The sequence below is a fragment of the Acipenser ruthenus genome, chromosome 54 (assembly GCF_902713425.1).
Source record: "Acipenser ruthenus chromosome 54, fAciRut3.2 maternal haplotype, whole genome shotgun sequence".
Lineage (NCBI taxonomy): Eukaryota > Metazoa > Chordata > Actinopteri > Acipenseriformes > Acipenseridae > Acipenser > Acipenser ruthenus.
In genome coordinates, this window is record NC_081242.1 from 2,748,492 (window position 1) to 2,765,813 (window position 17,322).

Genomic DNA, 17,322 nt, shown 5'->3' on the forward strand with positions numbered 1-17,322 from the left:
ATCTTGCCCTCTGCAGGTCTTCATAAACGCTGACACAGTATGCAATAAGAAACGGTTTATATAACATGCACAAACGAAACTGGAAGCACAAACCAACACCCCTTTCTTGCCAGTCAAAACAGGTTGTGATCTAAACATTATCCTGCTTTAAGTTTGGGGCAGTCTGAAACACTGAGTATATTTTAGTCATCACCCTTGTGCCAATTTTAATTATCCGCAATTAACACCAAGTTTATAAAAGTAGGTTTAGAACAGAAGGTAGGAAACACTTTTTTCAGAGGTATAAATGCATGAAACAGCCAGCCAGGTGAAGTATCTAAAATAGTGAGAGCATTCAAAACACAATTAGATTCTGTGCTATTAGATCAGAACCATTAGCATGGGTGTGCTAGGAAGGGGCGAGACTTGATGGGCTCAATAGCCTCTTCTCGTTCCTGAACTTTTGTTATGATGGGTCCTGTTTCAGCTTGGGATCCCCACATGCACACTCTTAGAAAAGGAGGCTCTTGGGCCTCAAACTAGAACCACAGGGTTATTGCTTCAGACAGCTTAATTGTTTTTATATACTAAACAAAAGAAGACCAATAAAAAAAAAAAATCACAGGAGACATGCAACATGATAGTAATTGATATTTTTAAAGATTTACTGGAATAAGTTTCTTAGCTTTAGGTCTTCATTGTTATAGTTCATCACAAACTGGTTACCATGAAGTGTTTGTTTCTTAGCTCTTTCAATAAACTCTGAGGTGAACTGTCTCAGCCTTCAACAAACCTAGCTGCTCTGATCATTCGAAACAATACAGAACAAAAATGTACAAAATAAAACCTCCATTTGCATTCCTAAAGAAACATGTGCAGGCTACCCATGGCACTTTAATGCAAGAGGGAACAATGGAAAATCCCCACCACAAAAAACCTGATACATTCTTTTTGAAAACCATTTGACTTTTTGTAATCAGTTTCATGACAAACACGTGACCATGTTTAAATGTGCTGTGAATTGAAGATGCATTTGTTCAAATTATTTTAATTAGTTTTATGTTTTTAAATAATTATTCTTACCGAGTATGCTGCTAAGGTTAAAGGATGACTGGAGTATAGATCATTTAAATATACTGCTGAATGTTTACCAGTAATCAAAACACATGACATTTATACTTGTTTAACAATCTAATGATCAACAATACACAATCGCAACAACAATGAAAAGTTGACAACCATCTTTGAAAATATAAAAAGATTTGATATGTCATAGATTTAACATACACATTTATATATTGGCCCTATACCTGTAACTGGCATCAAAAATGTTCAACTAAGAACACTGTCCATTAACAATACCTTTCTGCCAGTCAAAACAGGTTTTGATCCAAACACTGTCTTGCTTTATTTTTGGTGCAGTCTATATTTTAGCACAGAGTATATTTTAGTCCTCACCCTTGCGCCTATTTTAATTCTCCACAATTAACCCCAAGTTTATAAAAAGTCTAAATGGTCTCAGGTTAACAGTCACCAGTTCAGATTTAAAACAAGTGCAGAACAAGAGGGCATCAATGGAAGCTGAGTAAAAGCAGGTTTAGAACAGAAGGTAAGAAGCACTTTTTATACCATTATAAATGCATGAAACAGCCAGCCAGGTGAAGTATCTAAAATACTGAGAGCTTTCAAAACGCAGTGAAGGCAACTGCCCCGCCTGACATCAGGGTGTGTTCAGTGTTCTTTTGTTTAAACCTTTTATTTTGGCCACCATGCCTCTGTTTATTAGTTCCAGTGTTCTTTGTGTGTGTTTGTCTATTAAATTGTACATACATACTTAAACTGCATCTTTTCAACCTGGTCTGCTTCCTGCCATTCACCAGCCTTGGCCATGACAGTATCTTTCCACAGGCAAACTTTTCAAATATAGGCCATCGTGCTGAATTATACAGAATGCTGGTTTGTACAAGGGCTGAATTAGAACAGTATTACAGTACGTTATCAGGAAGTTCACAACATACTTCTCTGAATACTCTAAAAACAGGTTAATCTGTTTTACTGTACTGTGGAAGTAATGTAACCAATACAATATTCCTCAAGATTTTCAATTTTTTAGTGCTATGCTGTCTTCTCTGTCATTCCTTTTTTTTATTCACTATGCCCTTTTGTAACTGTTACTGCAACAGCCAAGAGTGCTGGAACTAGGGGTGCTGGAGGTGCGGCAGCACCCCCTTAGCTTTGCATGGCTTCAAGAAGAAAGTGACATTTATTTTTTCGATAAGAACTCAAGAAGAGACGATCAACCGTTAAAGAAGGCAGATTAACAATATACGTCTGTTTTAATGGATGATGAACGGCACTTTTCATTTTTATTCTCCAGTAGTAAATAGTTCTTCCATTGACCATTGTTGATTAAAATAGGTAACGTAACCATAACGTATCTGTAGGTTCTTTATTGGTTAGGTTGTTACATAATGTTCTGCTAACGTTCGGCTAAAGTTATTAGTATATTCATGTTGCCAACAGAAATGTGTTTCATTGTCATTACAATCTTTATTTGCAATTAATTAAAGAGTTGACCGACCTAACATGATCCTAAAATAAATAAATAAAATCAAATAATGTTCTTATAATGTTCCTGCAACATTGCTAAAAACTAGCCAAAATTTGGATGGATGTGGACGAAAGGTTAGTTTCGAATGACATTTTTCATATAGTAACGCATATGTATGACCATATCAGTTTTTAGCAAGCGCTTTATTAAAAGCAGTGTATTCGGATCTCATCCATCAGGCAGTCATGACACAGCCGAGTCAGTCACACGTCAGAACCTACCTGGATTGTACCAACATTGCAGCAAAATAGTGTTGCATTTATGGATTAACTGAAAAAAGCAAAATCTTATCTTTATTATAAGATGGACAAGTAATGATAACAAAGACTGTAATACAAAGTAGAGTAGTATTTCCTCCTGTTTTGGGAGAAATAAGAACATTTAAATAGAGGATAACGGCAATTGAAACATTCAAGTTAGTTACAGTATTAAAGAAAAAAAAAACATGAAATAAAAACCCTTGTAAGTACTACTGACCTGAAAAATTATCAAGTTTAGCAAATTGTTTTTGCAGATTGGGCAAGGCTTTCTAAAAATAATTTTGGACTCATTTCTGAGATGGTATTATTACGCACAGTAGAAATTAATGTGCTTGAAAGGTTGGTGTTCATTGTTTGTTTGTTGTTGTTGTTTTTTCCTGCTGATACGAGTTAACCAACCAAATCACTAAATCCTGTTATTGTTGAGCTCCAAACACTTCCTAATACAGGTGTGTCTAGTTGCTGTAGCGGAAGGGGCACTGCGGACATAATGGCTGTGAATAGACATACATTTTGAGGGCATTGCAGCAATGGAGAAGGGCAACCACAGCAATTGCTGCATAGCCGGCATTAACTTTGAGTCCTGCATATTACAATTATCAAAAAACTGTTTACCCATTACAATTAACAACAAAATGAACCACTTATTGTGATCAAATTGCAACTCTCTCTCTTAAACTATCTCTCAGTGTGTGTGTGTTTTCTCTTGTGTAAGTTGCACCCTATCCAACCCTACAGCTTTTCATTTAAACAAGTTACAGAATGAAAAAAGGATCTACAATAACTAAAGGACAGCAGCCAACAACTTACAACTTCATTCACCCACAACCAATATCAAAAAGTATCATCATCATCATAATAATAATAATAATAATAATAATAATAATAATAATATCAGTATTAGGTCCTCTGCTATTCCTAATCTACATTAATGATTTAGATTCTGGTATAGTAAGCAAACTTGTTAAATTTGCAGACGACACAAAAATAGGAGGCGTGGCAAACACTGTTGCAACAGCAAAGGTCATTCAAAATGATCTAGACAGCATTCAGAACTGGGCAGACACATGGTAAATGACATTTAATAGAGAAAAGTGTAAAGCACTGCATGCAGGCAATACAAATGTGCATTATAAATATCATATGGGAGATACTGAAATTGAAGAAGGAATCTATGAAAAAGACCTAGGAGTTTATGTTGACTCAGAAATATCTTCATCTAGACAATGTGGGGAAGCTATACAAAAAAGGCCAACAAGATGCTCGGATATATTGTGAGAAGTGTTGAATTTAAAAAAAGGGAAGTAATGTTAAAACTCTACAATGCATTAGTAAGACCTCACCTAGAATATTGTGTTCACTTCTGGTCACCTTGTTATAAAAAGGATATTGCTGCTCTAGAAAGAGTGCAAAGAAGAGCAACCAGAATTATCCCGGGATTAAAAGGTATGTCGTATGCAGACAGGCTAAAATAATCGAATCTATTCAGTCTTGAACAAAGAAGACTACGCGTTGATCTGATTCAAGAATTCAAAATCCTAAAAGGTATAAACAATCTTGACCCAGGGGACTTTTTTGACCTGAAAAAAGAAACAAGGACCAGGGGTGACAAATGGAGATTAGATAAAGGGGCATTCAGAACAGAAAATAGAAGGCACTTTTTTTATACAGAGAATTGTGAGGGTCTGGAACAAGATGGTCTGAATGGCCTCCTCTCGTTTGTAAACTTTCTTATGTTCTAATAATAATAATAATAATAATAATAATAATAATAATAATAATAATAATAATAATAATAAACCAGAATTGACTGTTTTTCTTATTTTGTGTTTGTTGTTAATCTTCAAGAAATGAAGTGAATACCTGAGAGACTTCCTGCTGAAGAAGTTGAAACTCTCCACATCTTGCCCTCTGCAGGTATTCATAAACGCTGACACAGTATACAAAAAAAAAACTGTTTATATCTGTGGCAATGTGCCCCGCCCCTGTGTGCATTTGTGTGTTATATGTTGTATGTTGCGTGTGGTGTGTTAAATGTTGGTGTATAGAGATTGGTACACGGGATATAAACGGGTCTGTGTTTTACGTGTGATTTAAATTGTAGATTTGTATTTAGGCACGAGGATGGCACAAATCACTTCATGTGCTGGTTAAAATGTAATGTGTGGTCACGGGAGTACACTTAATTAATTCACGTGCAGTTGTACCGAGATTCCAATTGAATGATTGACTAGCAATCGAGTTTCGGTACAACTGCATAAACGCAGCATGTTTTCACTCACTCGGGGTTGGGTGTTCGTGAGTGGAGAACGGGTGAGAGAGAGGAGAAATAAAGTGAAAGATAAAGGTATAACAATTGCTACAGCGTGCTGGAAGTGCCAGCACGGTACTTTAACGTTCGTCCACTTGTTTTGTGTGTTAGTACGTTTTGTTTGTCTTTTTATTTTGGCGTGAAGTGCCGTGTCCTGTTTTTGTGTTCTCTCATTTTGTTTATTAAATGCTGAGCACAACCAAGTGCTCAGCTTCACCAACCTCACTGTGTCTGTCTGTTTCTTCCGGGTCTGACGTGTCACCACTCAGCCAGCCTTGTGACAATATCACATGCACAAACGAAACTGGAAGCACAAACCAACATCCCTTTCTTGCCAGTCAAAACAGGTTGTGATCTAAACATTATCCTGCTTTAAGTTTGGGGCAGTCTGAAACACTGAGTATATTTTAGTCATCACCCTTGTGCCAATTTTAATTATCCGCAATTAACACCAAGTTTATAAAAGTAGGTTTAGAACAGAAGGTAGGAAGCACTTTTTTCAGAGGTATAAATGCATGAAACAGCCAACCAGGTGAAGTATCTAAAATAGTGAGAGCATTCAAAACACAATTAGATTCTGTGCTATTAGATCAGAACCATTAGCATGGGTGTGCTAGGAAGGGGCGAGACTTGATGGGCTCAATAGCCTCTTCTCGTTCCTGAACTTTTGTTATGATGGGTCCTGTTTCAGCTTGGGATCCCCACATGCACACTCTTAGAAAAGGAGGCTCTTGGGCCTCAAACTAGAACCACAGGGTTATTGCTTCAGACAACTTAATTGTTTTTATATACTAAACAAAAGAAGAACAATAAAAAAAAAATCACAAGAGACATACAACATGATAGTAATTGATATTTTTAAAGATTTTCTGGAATAGGTTTCTTAGCTTTAGGTTGTCTTCATTGTTATAGTTCATCACAAACTGGTTACCATGAAGTGTTTGTTTCTTAGCTCTTTCAATAAACTCTGAGGTGAACTGTCTCAGCCTTCAACAAACCTAGCTGCTCTGATCATTCGAAAACAATACAGAACAAAAATGTACAAAATAAAACCTCCATTTGCATTCCTAAACAAACATGTGCAGGCTACCCATGGCACTTTAATGCAAGAGGGAACAATGGAAAATCCCCACCACAAAAAACCTGATACATTCTTTTTGAAAACCATTTGACTTTTTGTAATCAGTTTCATGACAAACACGTGACCATGTTTAAATGTGCTGTGAACTGAAGATGCATTTGTTCAAATTATTTTAATTAGTTTTATGTTTTTAAATAATTATTCTTACCGAGTATGCTGCCAAGGTTAAAGGATGACTGGAGTGTAGATCATTTAAATATACTGCTGAATGTTTACCAGTAATCAAAACACACGACATTTATTCTTGTTTAACAATCTAATGATCAACAATACACAATCGCAACAACAATGAAAAGTTGACAACCATCTTTGAAAATATAAAAAGATTTGATATGACATAGATTTAACATACACATTTATATATTGGCCCTATACCTGTAACTGGCATCAAAAATGTTCAACTAAGAACACTGTCCATTAACAATACCTTTCTGCCAGTCAAAACAGGTTTTGATCCAAACACTGTCTTGCTTTATTTTTGGTGCAGTCTATAATTTAGCACAGAGTATATTTTAGTCCTCACCCTTGCGCCTATTTTAATTCTCCACAATTAACCCCAAGTTTATAAAAAGTCTAAATGGTCTCAGGTTAACAGTCACCAGTTCAGATTTAAAACAAGTGCAGAACAAGAGGGCATCAATGGAAGCTGAGTAAAAGCAGGTTTAGAACAGAAGATAGGAAGCACTTTTTATACCATTATAAATGCATGAAACAGCCAGCCAGGTGAAGTATCTAAAATACTGAGAGCTTTCAAAACGCAGTGAAGGCAACTGCCCCGCCTGACATCAGGGTGTGTTCAGTGTTCTTTTGTTTAAACCTTTTATTTTGGCCACCATGCCTCTGTTTATTAGTTCCAGTGTTTTTTGTGTTTGTTTGTCTATTAAATTGTACATACATACTTAAACTGCATCTTTTCAACCTGGTCTGCTTCCTGCCATTCACCAGCCTTGGCCATGACAGTATCTTTCCACAGGCAAACTTTTCAAATATAGGCCATCGTGCTGAATTATACAGAATGCTGGTTTGTACAAGGGCTGAATTAGAACAGTATTACAGTACGTTATCAGGAAGTTCACAACATACTTCTCTGAATACTCTAAAAACAGGTTAATCTGTTTTACTGTACTGTGGAAGTAATGTAACCAATACAATATTCCTCAAGATTTTCAATTTTTTAGTGCTATGCTGTCTTCTCTGTCATTCCTTTTTTTTATTCACTATGCCCTTTTGTAACTGTTACTGCAACAGCCAAGAGTGCTGGAACTAGGGGTGCTGGAGGTGCGGCAGCACCCCCTTAGCTTTGCATGGCTTCAAGAAGTGACATTTATTTTTTCGATAAGAACTCAAGAAGAGACGATCAACCGTTAAAGAAGGCAGATTAACAATATACGTCTGTTTTAATGGATGATGAACGGCACTTTTCATTTTTATTCTCCAGTAGTAAATAGTTCTTCCATTGACCATTGTTGATTAAAATAGGTAACGTAACCATAACGTATCTGTAGGTTCTTTATTGGTTAGGTTGTTACATAATGTTCTGCTAACGTTCGGCTAAAGTTATTAGTATATTCATGTTGCCAACAGAAATGTGTTTCATTGTCATTACAATCTTTATTTGCAATTAATTAAAGAGTTGACCGACCTAACATGATCCTAAAATAAATAAATAAAATCAAATAATGTTCTTATAATGTTCCTGCAACATTGCTAAAAACTAGCCAAAATTTGGACTTGGATGTGGACGAAAGGTTAGTTTCGAATGACATTTTTCATATAGTAACGCATATGTATGACCATATCAGTTTTTAGCAAGCGCTTTATTAAAAGCAGTGTATTCGGATCTCATCCATCAGGCAGTCATGACACAGCCGAGTCAGTCACACGTCAGAACCTACCTGGATTGTACCAACATTGCAGCAAAATAGTGTTGCATTTATGGATTAACTGAAAAAAGCAAAATCTTATCTTTATTATAAGATGGACAAGTAATGATAACAAAGACTGTAATACAAAGTAGAGTAGTATTTCCTCCTGTTTTGGGAGAAATAAGAACATTTAAATAGAGGATAACGGCAATTGAAACATTCAAGTTAGTTACAGTATTAAAGAAAAAAAAACATGAAATAAAAACCCTTGTAAGTACTACTGACCTGAAAAATTATCAAGTTTAGCAAATTGTTTTTGCAGATTGGGCAAGGCTTTCTAAAAATAATTCTGGACTCGTTTCTGAGATGGTATTATTACGCACAGTAGAAATTAATGTGCTTGAAAGGCTGGTGTTCATTGTTTGTTTGTTGTTGTTGTTTTTTCCTGCTGATACGAGTTAACCAACCAAATCACTAAATCCTGTTATTGTTGAGCTCCAAACACTTCCTAATACAGGTGTGTCTAGTTGCTGTAGCGGAAGGGGCACTGCGGACATAATGGCTGTGAATAGACATACATTTTGAGGGCATTGCAGCAATGGAGAAGGGCAACCACAGCAATTGCTGCATAGCCGGCGTTAACTTTGAGTCCTGCATATTACAATTATCAAAAAACTGTTTACCCATTACAATTAACAACAAAATGAACCACTTATTGTGATCAAATTGCAACTCTCTCTCTTAAACTATCTCTCAGTGTGTGTGTGTTTTCTCTTGTGTAAGTTGCACCCTATCCAACCCTACAGCTTTTCATTGAAACAAGTTACAGAATGAAAAAAGGATCTACAATAACTAAAGGACAGCAGCCAACAACTTACAACTTCATTCACCCACAACCAATATCAAAAAGTATCATCATCATCATAATAATAATAATAATAATAATAATAATAATAATAATAATAATAATATCAGTATTAGGTCCTCTGCTATTCCTAATCTACATTAATGATTTAGATTCTGGTATAGTAAGCAAACTTGTTAAATTTGCAGACGACACAAAAATAGGAGGCGTGGCAAACACTGTTGCAACAGCAAAGGTCATTCAAAATGATCTAGACAGCATTCAGAACTGGGCAGACACATGGCAAATGACATTTAATAGAGAAAAGTGTAAAGCACTGCATGCAGGCAATACAAATGTACATTATAAATATCATATGGGAGATACTGAAATTGAAGAAGGAATCTATGAAAAAGACCTAGGAGTTTATGTTGACTCAGAAATATCTTCATCTAGACAATGTGGGGAAGCTATACAAAAAAGGCCAACAAGATGCTCGGATATATTGTGAGAAGTGTTGAATTTAAATCAAGGGAAGTAATGTTAAAACTCTACAATGCATTAGTAAGACCTCACCTAGAATATTGTGTTCACTTCTAGTCACCTCGTTATAAAAAGGATATTGCTGCTCTAGAAAGAGTGCAAAGAAGAGCAACCAGAATTATCCCGGGATTAAAAGGTATGTCGTATGCAGACAGGCTAAAATAATCTAATCTATTCAGTCTTCAGCAAAGAAGACTACGCGTTGATCTGATTCAAGAATTCAAAATCTTGACCCAGGGGACTTTTTTGACCTGAAAAAAGAAACAAGGACCAGGGGTGACAAATGGAGATTAGATAAAGGGGCATTCAGAACAGAAAATAGAAGGCACTTTTTTTATACAGAGAATTGTGAGGGTCTGGAACAAGATGGTCTGAATGGCCTCCTCTCGTTTGTAAACTTTCTTATGTTCTAATAATAATAATAATAATAATAATAATAATAATAATAATAAAAACCAGAATTGACTGTTTTTCTTATTTTGTGTTTGTTGTTAATCTTCAAGAAATGAAGTGAATACCTGAGAGACTTCCTGCTGAAGAAGTTGAAACTCTCCACATCTTGCCCTCTGCAGGTATTCATAAACGCTGACACAGTATACAAAAAAAAAACTGTTTATATCTGTGGCAATGTGCCCCGCCCCTGTGTGCATTTGTGTGTTATATGTTGTATGTTGCGTGTGGTGTGTTAAATGTTGGTGTATAGAGATTGGTACACGGGATATAAACGGGTCTGTGTTTTACGTGTGATTTAAATTGTAGATTTGTATTTAGGCACGAGGATGGCACAAATCACTTCATGTGCTGGTTAAAATGTAATGTGTGGTCACGGGAGTACACTTAATTAATTCACGTGCAGTTGTACCGAGATTCCAATTGAATGATTGACTAGCAATCGAGTTTCGGTACAACTGCATAAACGCAGCATGTTTTCACTCACTCGGGGTTGGGTGTTCGTGAGTGGAGAACGGGTGAGAGAGAGGAGAAATAAAGTGAAAGATAAAGGTATAACAATTGCTACAGCGTGCTGGAAGTGCCAGCACGGTACTTTAACGTTCGTCCACTTGTTTTGTGTGTTAGTACGTTTTGTTTGTCTTTTTATTTTGGCGTGAAGTGCCGTGTCCTGTTTTTGTGTTCTCTCATTTTGTTTATTAAATGCTGAGCACAACCAAGTGCTCAGCTTCACCAACCTCACTGTGTCTGTCTGTTTCTTCCGGGTCTGACGTGTCACCACTCAGCCAGCCTTGTGACAATATCACATGCACAAACGAAACTGGAAGCACAAACCAACATCCCTTTCTTGCCAGTCAAAACAGGTTTTGATCTAAACATTATCCTGCTTTAAGTTTGGGGCAGTCTGAAACACTGAGTATATTTTAGTCATCACCATTGTGCCAATTTTAATTATCCGCAATTAACACCAAGTTTATAAAAGTAGGTTTAGAACAGAAGGTAGGAAGCACTTTTTTCAGAGGTATAAATGCATGAAACAGCCAACCAGGTGAAGTATCTAAAATAGTGAGAGCATTCAAAACACAATTAGATTCTGTGCTATTAGATCAGAACCATTAGCATGGGTGTGCTAGGAAGGGGCGAGACTTGATGGGCTCAATAGCCTCTTCTCGTTCCTGAACTTTTGTTATGATGGGTCCTATTTCAGCTTGGGATCCCCACGTGCACACTCTTAGAAAAGGAGGCTCTTGGGCCTCAAACTAGAACCACAGGGTTATTGCTTCAGACAACTTAATTGTTTTTATATACTAAACAAAAGAAGACCAATAAAAAAAAATCACAGGAGACATACAACATGATAGTAATTGATATGTTTAAAGATTTTCTGGAATAGGTTTCTTAGCTTTAGGTTGTCTTCATTGTTATAGTTCATCACAAACTGGTTACCATGAAGTGTTTGTTTCTTAGCTCTTTCAATAAACTCTGAGGTGAACTGTCTCAGCCTTCAACAAACCTAGCTGCTCTGATCATTCGAAAACAATACAGAACAAAAATGTACAAAATAAAACCTCCGTTTGCATTCCTAAACAAACATGTGCAGGCTACCCATGGCACTTTAATGCAAGAGGGAACAATGGAAAATCCCCACCACAAAAAACCTGATACATTCTTTTTGAAAACCATTTGACTTTTTGTAATCAGTTTCATGACAAACACGTGACCATGTTTAAATGTGCTGTGAACTGAAGATGCATTTGTTCAAATTATTTTAATTAGTTTTATGTTTTTAAATAATTATTCTTACCGAGTATGCTGCCAAGGTTAAAGGATGACTGGAGTGTAGATCATTTAAATATACTGCTGAATGTTTACCAGTAATCAAAACACACGACATTTATACTTGTTTAAAAATCTAATGATCAACAATACACAATCGCAACAACAATGAAAAGTTGACAACCATCTTTGAAAATATAAAAAGATTTGATATGTCATAGATTTAACATACACATTTATATATTGGCCCTATACCTGTAACCGGTATCAAGAATGTTCAACTAAGAACACTGTCCATTAACAATACCTTTCTGCCAGTCAAAACAGGTTTTGATCCAAACACTGTCTTGCTTTATTTTTGGTGCAGTCTATATTTTAGCACAGAGTATATTTTAGTCCTCACCCTTGCGCCTATTTTAATTCTCCACAATTAACCCCAAGTTTATAAAAAGTCTAAATGGTCTCAGGTTAACAGTCACCACTTCAGATTAAACACAAGTGCAGAACAAGAGGGCATCAATGGAAGCCGAGTAAAAGCAGGTTTAGAACAGAAGGTAAGAAGCACTTTTTACACAGTTATAAATGCATGAAACAGCAAACCAGGTGAAGTATCTAAAATACTGAGAGCTTTCAAAACGCAGTGAAGGCAACTGCCCCGCCTGACATCAGGGTGTGTTCAGTGTTCTTTTGTTTAAACCTTTTATTTTGGCCACCATGCCTCTGTTTATTTGTTCCAGTGTTTTTTCAAAAAAAAAAAAGTCAAAGGAGTGAAGGAGAGGGAGGAATCTGGCAGAGTGGCTGGGGTTGGAGAGATGGATATTGAAGTCACCTAACAGGACAGTTGGGGTAGACAGAGAGGGGCGGGAGGAGAGTAGATAGTCGATTTCATCTAGAAAGTGAGCGAGAGTCCCAGGGGGACGGTACAGTACAATTAGCAGGAGTTGACAGGGATAGGTTAGTTGGACTACATGAAATTCAAAGGTATTAACAGAGAGTGAGGAGAGTTCGGAGGGGACAGAAAAGAGTAAGGAGGGAGAGAGGAGAAGACCAATCCTACCTCCCCGTCCAGTGAGACGCGGAGTATGGGACAGGACGTAGAGAGAGGACAGGGCAGCAGGAGTTACAGTGTTATCAGTTATTGTAAGGACCTAGTATAATTTCTGAATACTTGATTCCAGTAAGTTACATAAACTTCTGCTGGCCGTAGTCTATGCAAAATTAATACATCTGATAACAACAGAACTCTATCACCAACAGGCTTTCTTATTGGGATTTTCACGCAGTTGTTATAGGGTGCATTCAGAGATAATTGTGTTCAGAATTTGACCAATTTAGCCAATGGGTGCGTTCATGGAGATCATTCATAGAAGATCATTGGCTAAATTGGTCAGATTCTGCACAGGATCTGCGCAGAAAGATATCCGTGAACGTACCCCTTATGCACCATAAACAGTTCACTGAGCAACTTTTGACACCCCCCCCCCCCCCCCCCCCCAAGTACAGTTAGTCGGGTCACTAAAATATTATAGGGAGGAATGGACTGTACCATCTTGACTACAGTACTACATGCATAGCTCAGTTTGCGCTGTAATGGATAGTGAAACAGATTACCACCAGTGTTAAGGTAAGGTTGTATGGCATTCATAAAGATTAAGTTTTAGATAAGTTATTTTTTTTCCTCTCAAACATTCATAAAGATTACATACTTATGAATCTGTAGAACCATAATAACACTGTGATATAAACGTCTTCATTAGGAGAAATTTGGCCAATGTAGACTACTCCATCATGAAGGGTAGCTTCTTTTCTGTTGCCTCCAAAATGGATCACCTGGGGCTCATAAGCATACTTTCTTTGTAATTTTGATTAAAGTCAATGTGTATCAGAGCCACATTCTCTATCAGGTTATGCAGTAGCAACATTTTCTGTTTTTTTGATGTGTAACATTATATGTTTTTTTTTCTTATTGAGCTCTTTCCAGCAGCGAATTTCAGTTCCAGTAAAGGTCTCCACACACCGGATTGAATGCAATTTTGTCATGCGATAAAATTGTACTTTCACTGCGACACTACCTTTCACACCAGTGGCGACAGGCGCATGATGTGATTGGCGACTCACCTTTATCATCAGCTGGAAAAAATCACATGTATTGTGAGGGTCTGGAGGCTGGACCCCAAACCTTCAATGGTGTTTGGATCCTTTTCAGAAATGAGCCACGTGAAATCCGATGTAAAACAAATATATCCACTTTATTAATGGAATACCTTTAGAACTATTCACAACAGATTAATCCGATCACAATCGGATTACTGTACTAGAAAATCTAAATAATACTTGTACTTGTACAGTTGATACAACAGGGAGTTCAGTCATCGCAAACTACACGTGTACACTCCTCTCTATATCTCTCTCTCTCTAAAGGCCCGGTCACATGGGCGACTTTTGTTAGCGGCAGTAAGCCTTGTAGTTTGTGGTGGTCACATGAGAGTCAAGCATGCAGTCGACAAGCTGGTAACACATGCACGATCTGATTTTGCTGCGTGGATATCCCCGGAACAACAACTAACTCTAAGCCTAACATTTCATTGGTTAAGCGGATGCACGTGATCGACGTTGCTGTTCCGGGTACAACAGCCACATAGCAAAATCAGGTTCTGCGGTAACACACACACACACACACATCAATCAGGGGCGTAGCTAGGAATGGAAATTTGGGTGGGCCCCAATTTAGGTTGGACGGGCATGTACCAAAGGTCTGACGTCACCGAAAATAGTTTGATTGATAAACATCATTTAACAGAGGTCGCGCTAGCCTTTCAAAAAGGGCATTTTTAAAAAGCATACCGCCTCAAAATCTGCGTTTTCAACCATAACACCTGCATTTTTAAATATTGCATCAAAATAGTTATGTTATTTCCCTATGTAACTATTTCATAATAACATGTAAAACACTACAAAGCATACATAATGATAAACAGACAAAGACAATCATACCATAAAACATTTTCTTTTGACAATCCCCCATTCACGATGTAAAAATCAGCGTTGTAGAACATGATGTACCACTGTCTCTGCGGTATAGCGGTCAATATCAGAGCTAAAGTATTTACAGTTTACAGCCGCTACATGTGGAACATTGGCTAGAGAAGTATTGGGTCTCCCATCCTTCACAGCTCACAAAAATAATCATCTTGTCAACAATGACCCCAATGTACACACTATCATTCACTTATTGTACCATTTGCTCTGTAACAATTTCTACAATCGCCGCCTGCATTTTTTCAATGTCCTCGTGGGGCGTATTACAATAAGTACCCGTCATTTGCTTTATATGGGAGTCCATTTCGAAAGAACTGGATTTATTGCCATATATGATGTACCGTCTCTGAAGACACTCATAATTTCCACATCATGTTGACGAATGTGTACCAGATCTTAAGAACAGTTTTGTCAATAGCAGTTTTTAATAGTGGTATAGATCTGGCCGTTTTCAAACATCGCCTCTGTGTTTCTTCTGGCGTGTGAGTTCATGTCGCTGCCAAAGTATCGTTTCGCACAATGTGGTGTGTAGCCTGTTTATCTCACTGTCTTATTTTCATCATCCTTTATTAGCTTTTCTTCACTTTGTGAGCTCCATTCTTTCCAAGTGTCGTCAAGACTGCATGTATGAAGTGCTTCCAGTTTTAGATTTCTGCATTTTTGACATTCTCTGTACATTTAAAAAAAACAGAAATGATAAATGTATCAATTTCATGAATTTTATTAACAAATTCTGTTGATTTCATATATACAATTAAAGATTATTAACACATTACAAATAATAATAATATGAATACCACTAAAAATAATAATACACAACGAACTGTTGTTAAATTCAGCGATGAGTCACCAGACTCCCCGAGAAAAAAAACGCCCGTGAGATTCAACATAAACAATGAGGGCAGCATGGCGCCTCCACGGAACTTGTCCGTTCTTTACTTTTGCTAAATATACCCTACCGTATGTATTAAACATGGAAATTCAGTAACAATATCTTTGTTAAAATAACGGTAAGGTTGAAGTTCAAAATCACAAAAGTCAGGAATCTGACGTTAAGGTTGCACGCAACCTCAACTCATCCCTATTATGGCTATGAATAGCATCAGATATGACGTCATACATGACATCAGTAATGACCTCTGCAATGACTAATCACATAAGAAATGCTCCACCAAGACTGCCAGAAGGACATTACCTGGGTGTGTTTATTGGTATGCAGAATATTGTGCCGTCAGCTGTTCTTAGGAACTCATATGACAATAACGACACAAAGAGGCAGAGTTTGGTCCTCAATCTATATAAACTCCCCTAACAGGGCTGTCGTTTCTAATTTAAACACCACACGCACAGGGGTCTGGGGTTCTTTTACAGGGTCTCGGTTTATTCACCAAAATATAGTTCGGAAACAATGGTTGAAGGGAGGTATACAGGGGGAAGGGGTACATGGGAATAAAGGAGGTACAGATAGAAATACTGTATATAGATTAGCGTTGAAGCCTTTACCCACTTTTAAAACACAGATGTTTCAGTGAAAACGACGAACGTAACGTTACACACTGTATTAATAAAACGAGACTCAGTGGAAATACATTTTCGAGTTTGTTAGAAACCAGCGCCGTGCTTTTAAAATACTTGTACTGTACATGTTGTAGTATTTATTTTAACAGTAAGAACAATGTTGACAAAGCGCAGCACGCTATGTTGTTGTAACTAGCCCAATTACTGCCTGTTTTTTTTTTCCATTCATGATGCTATTTGGGACACCTCTCACTCACCCCCCCCCCCCCCCCCCCCCCCCCCCCCCCCCCCCCCCCCACCAGCCTCAGGAATTTTTCTGAAATGACGCCCCTGTCTGCAATGTTCATAATGCACTCACCAAACTTGTCTGTGATAATTCAGTAAAGGTGTGCATGTACAGAGAATGTCAAAAATGCAGAAATCTACAACTGGAAGCACTTCATACATGCAGTCTTGACGACACTTGGAAAGAATGGAGCTCACAAAGTGAAGAAAAGCTAATAAAGGATGATGAAAATAAGACAGTGAGAGAAACAGGCTACACACCACATTGGGCGAAAAGATACTTTGGCAGCGACATGACCTCACACGCCAGAAGAAACATAGAGGCGATGTTTGAAAACGGCCAGATCTATACCACTATTAAAAAATTGCTATTGACAAAACTGTTCTTAAGATCTGGTACAACATTCGTCAACATGATGTGGAAATTATAAGTGTCTTCTGATACGGTACATTCATATATGGCAATAAATCCAGTTCTTTCGAAATGGACTCCCATATAAAGCAAATGACGGGTACTTATTGTAATACGCCCCACGAGGGCATTGAAAAAATGCAGGCGGCGATTGTAGAAATTGTTACAGAGCAAATTGTACAATAAGTGAATGATAGCGTGTACATTGGGGTCATTGTTGACAAGAAGATTATTATTTATGTAAGCTGTGAAGGATGGGAGACCCAATACTTCTCTAGCCAATGTTCC

At 37.4% G+C, this 17,322-nt stretch overlaps 1 protein-coding gene across 2 annotated transcripts in view; it reads right to left on the reverse strand.

Moving 5' to 3' along the window:
- The window catches only part of LOC117398261 (RING finger protein 112-like), a 58,447-nt gene extending 44,148 nt beyond the window's left edge, over nt 1–14,299 (reverse strand). For both annotated transcript variants that reach the window (XM_059016854.1, XM_059016853.1), the window contains exon 1: nt 13,899–14,299. The gene's annotated coding sequence lies outside the window, so the exon portion shown is untranslated. The remainder of the gene's footprint in view (nt 1–13,898) is intronic.
- Nucleotides 14,300–17,322: the final 3,023 nt, after the last annotated feature.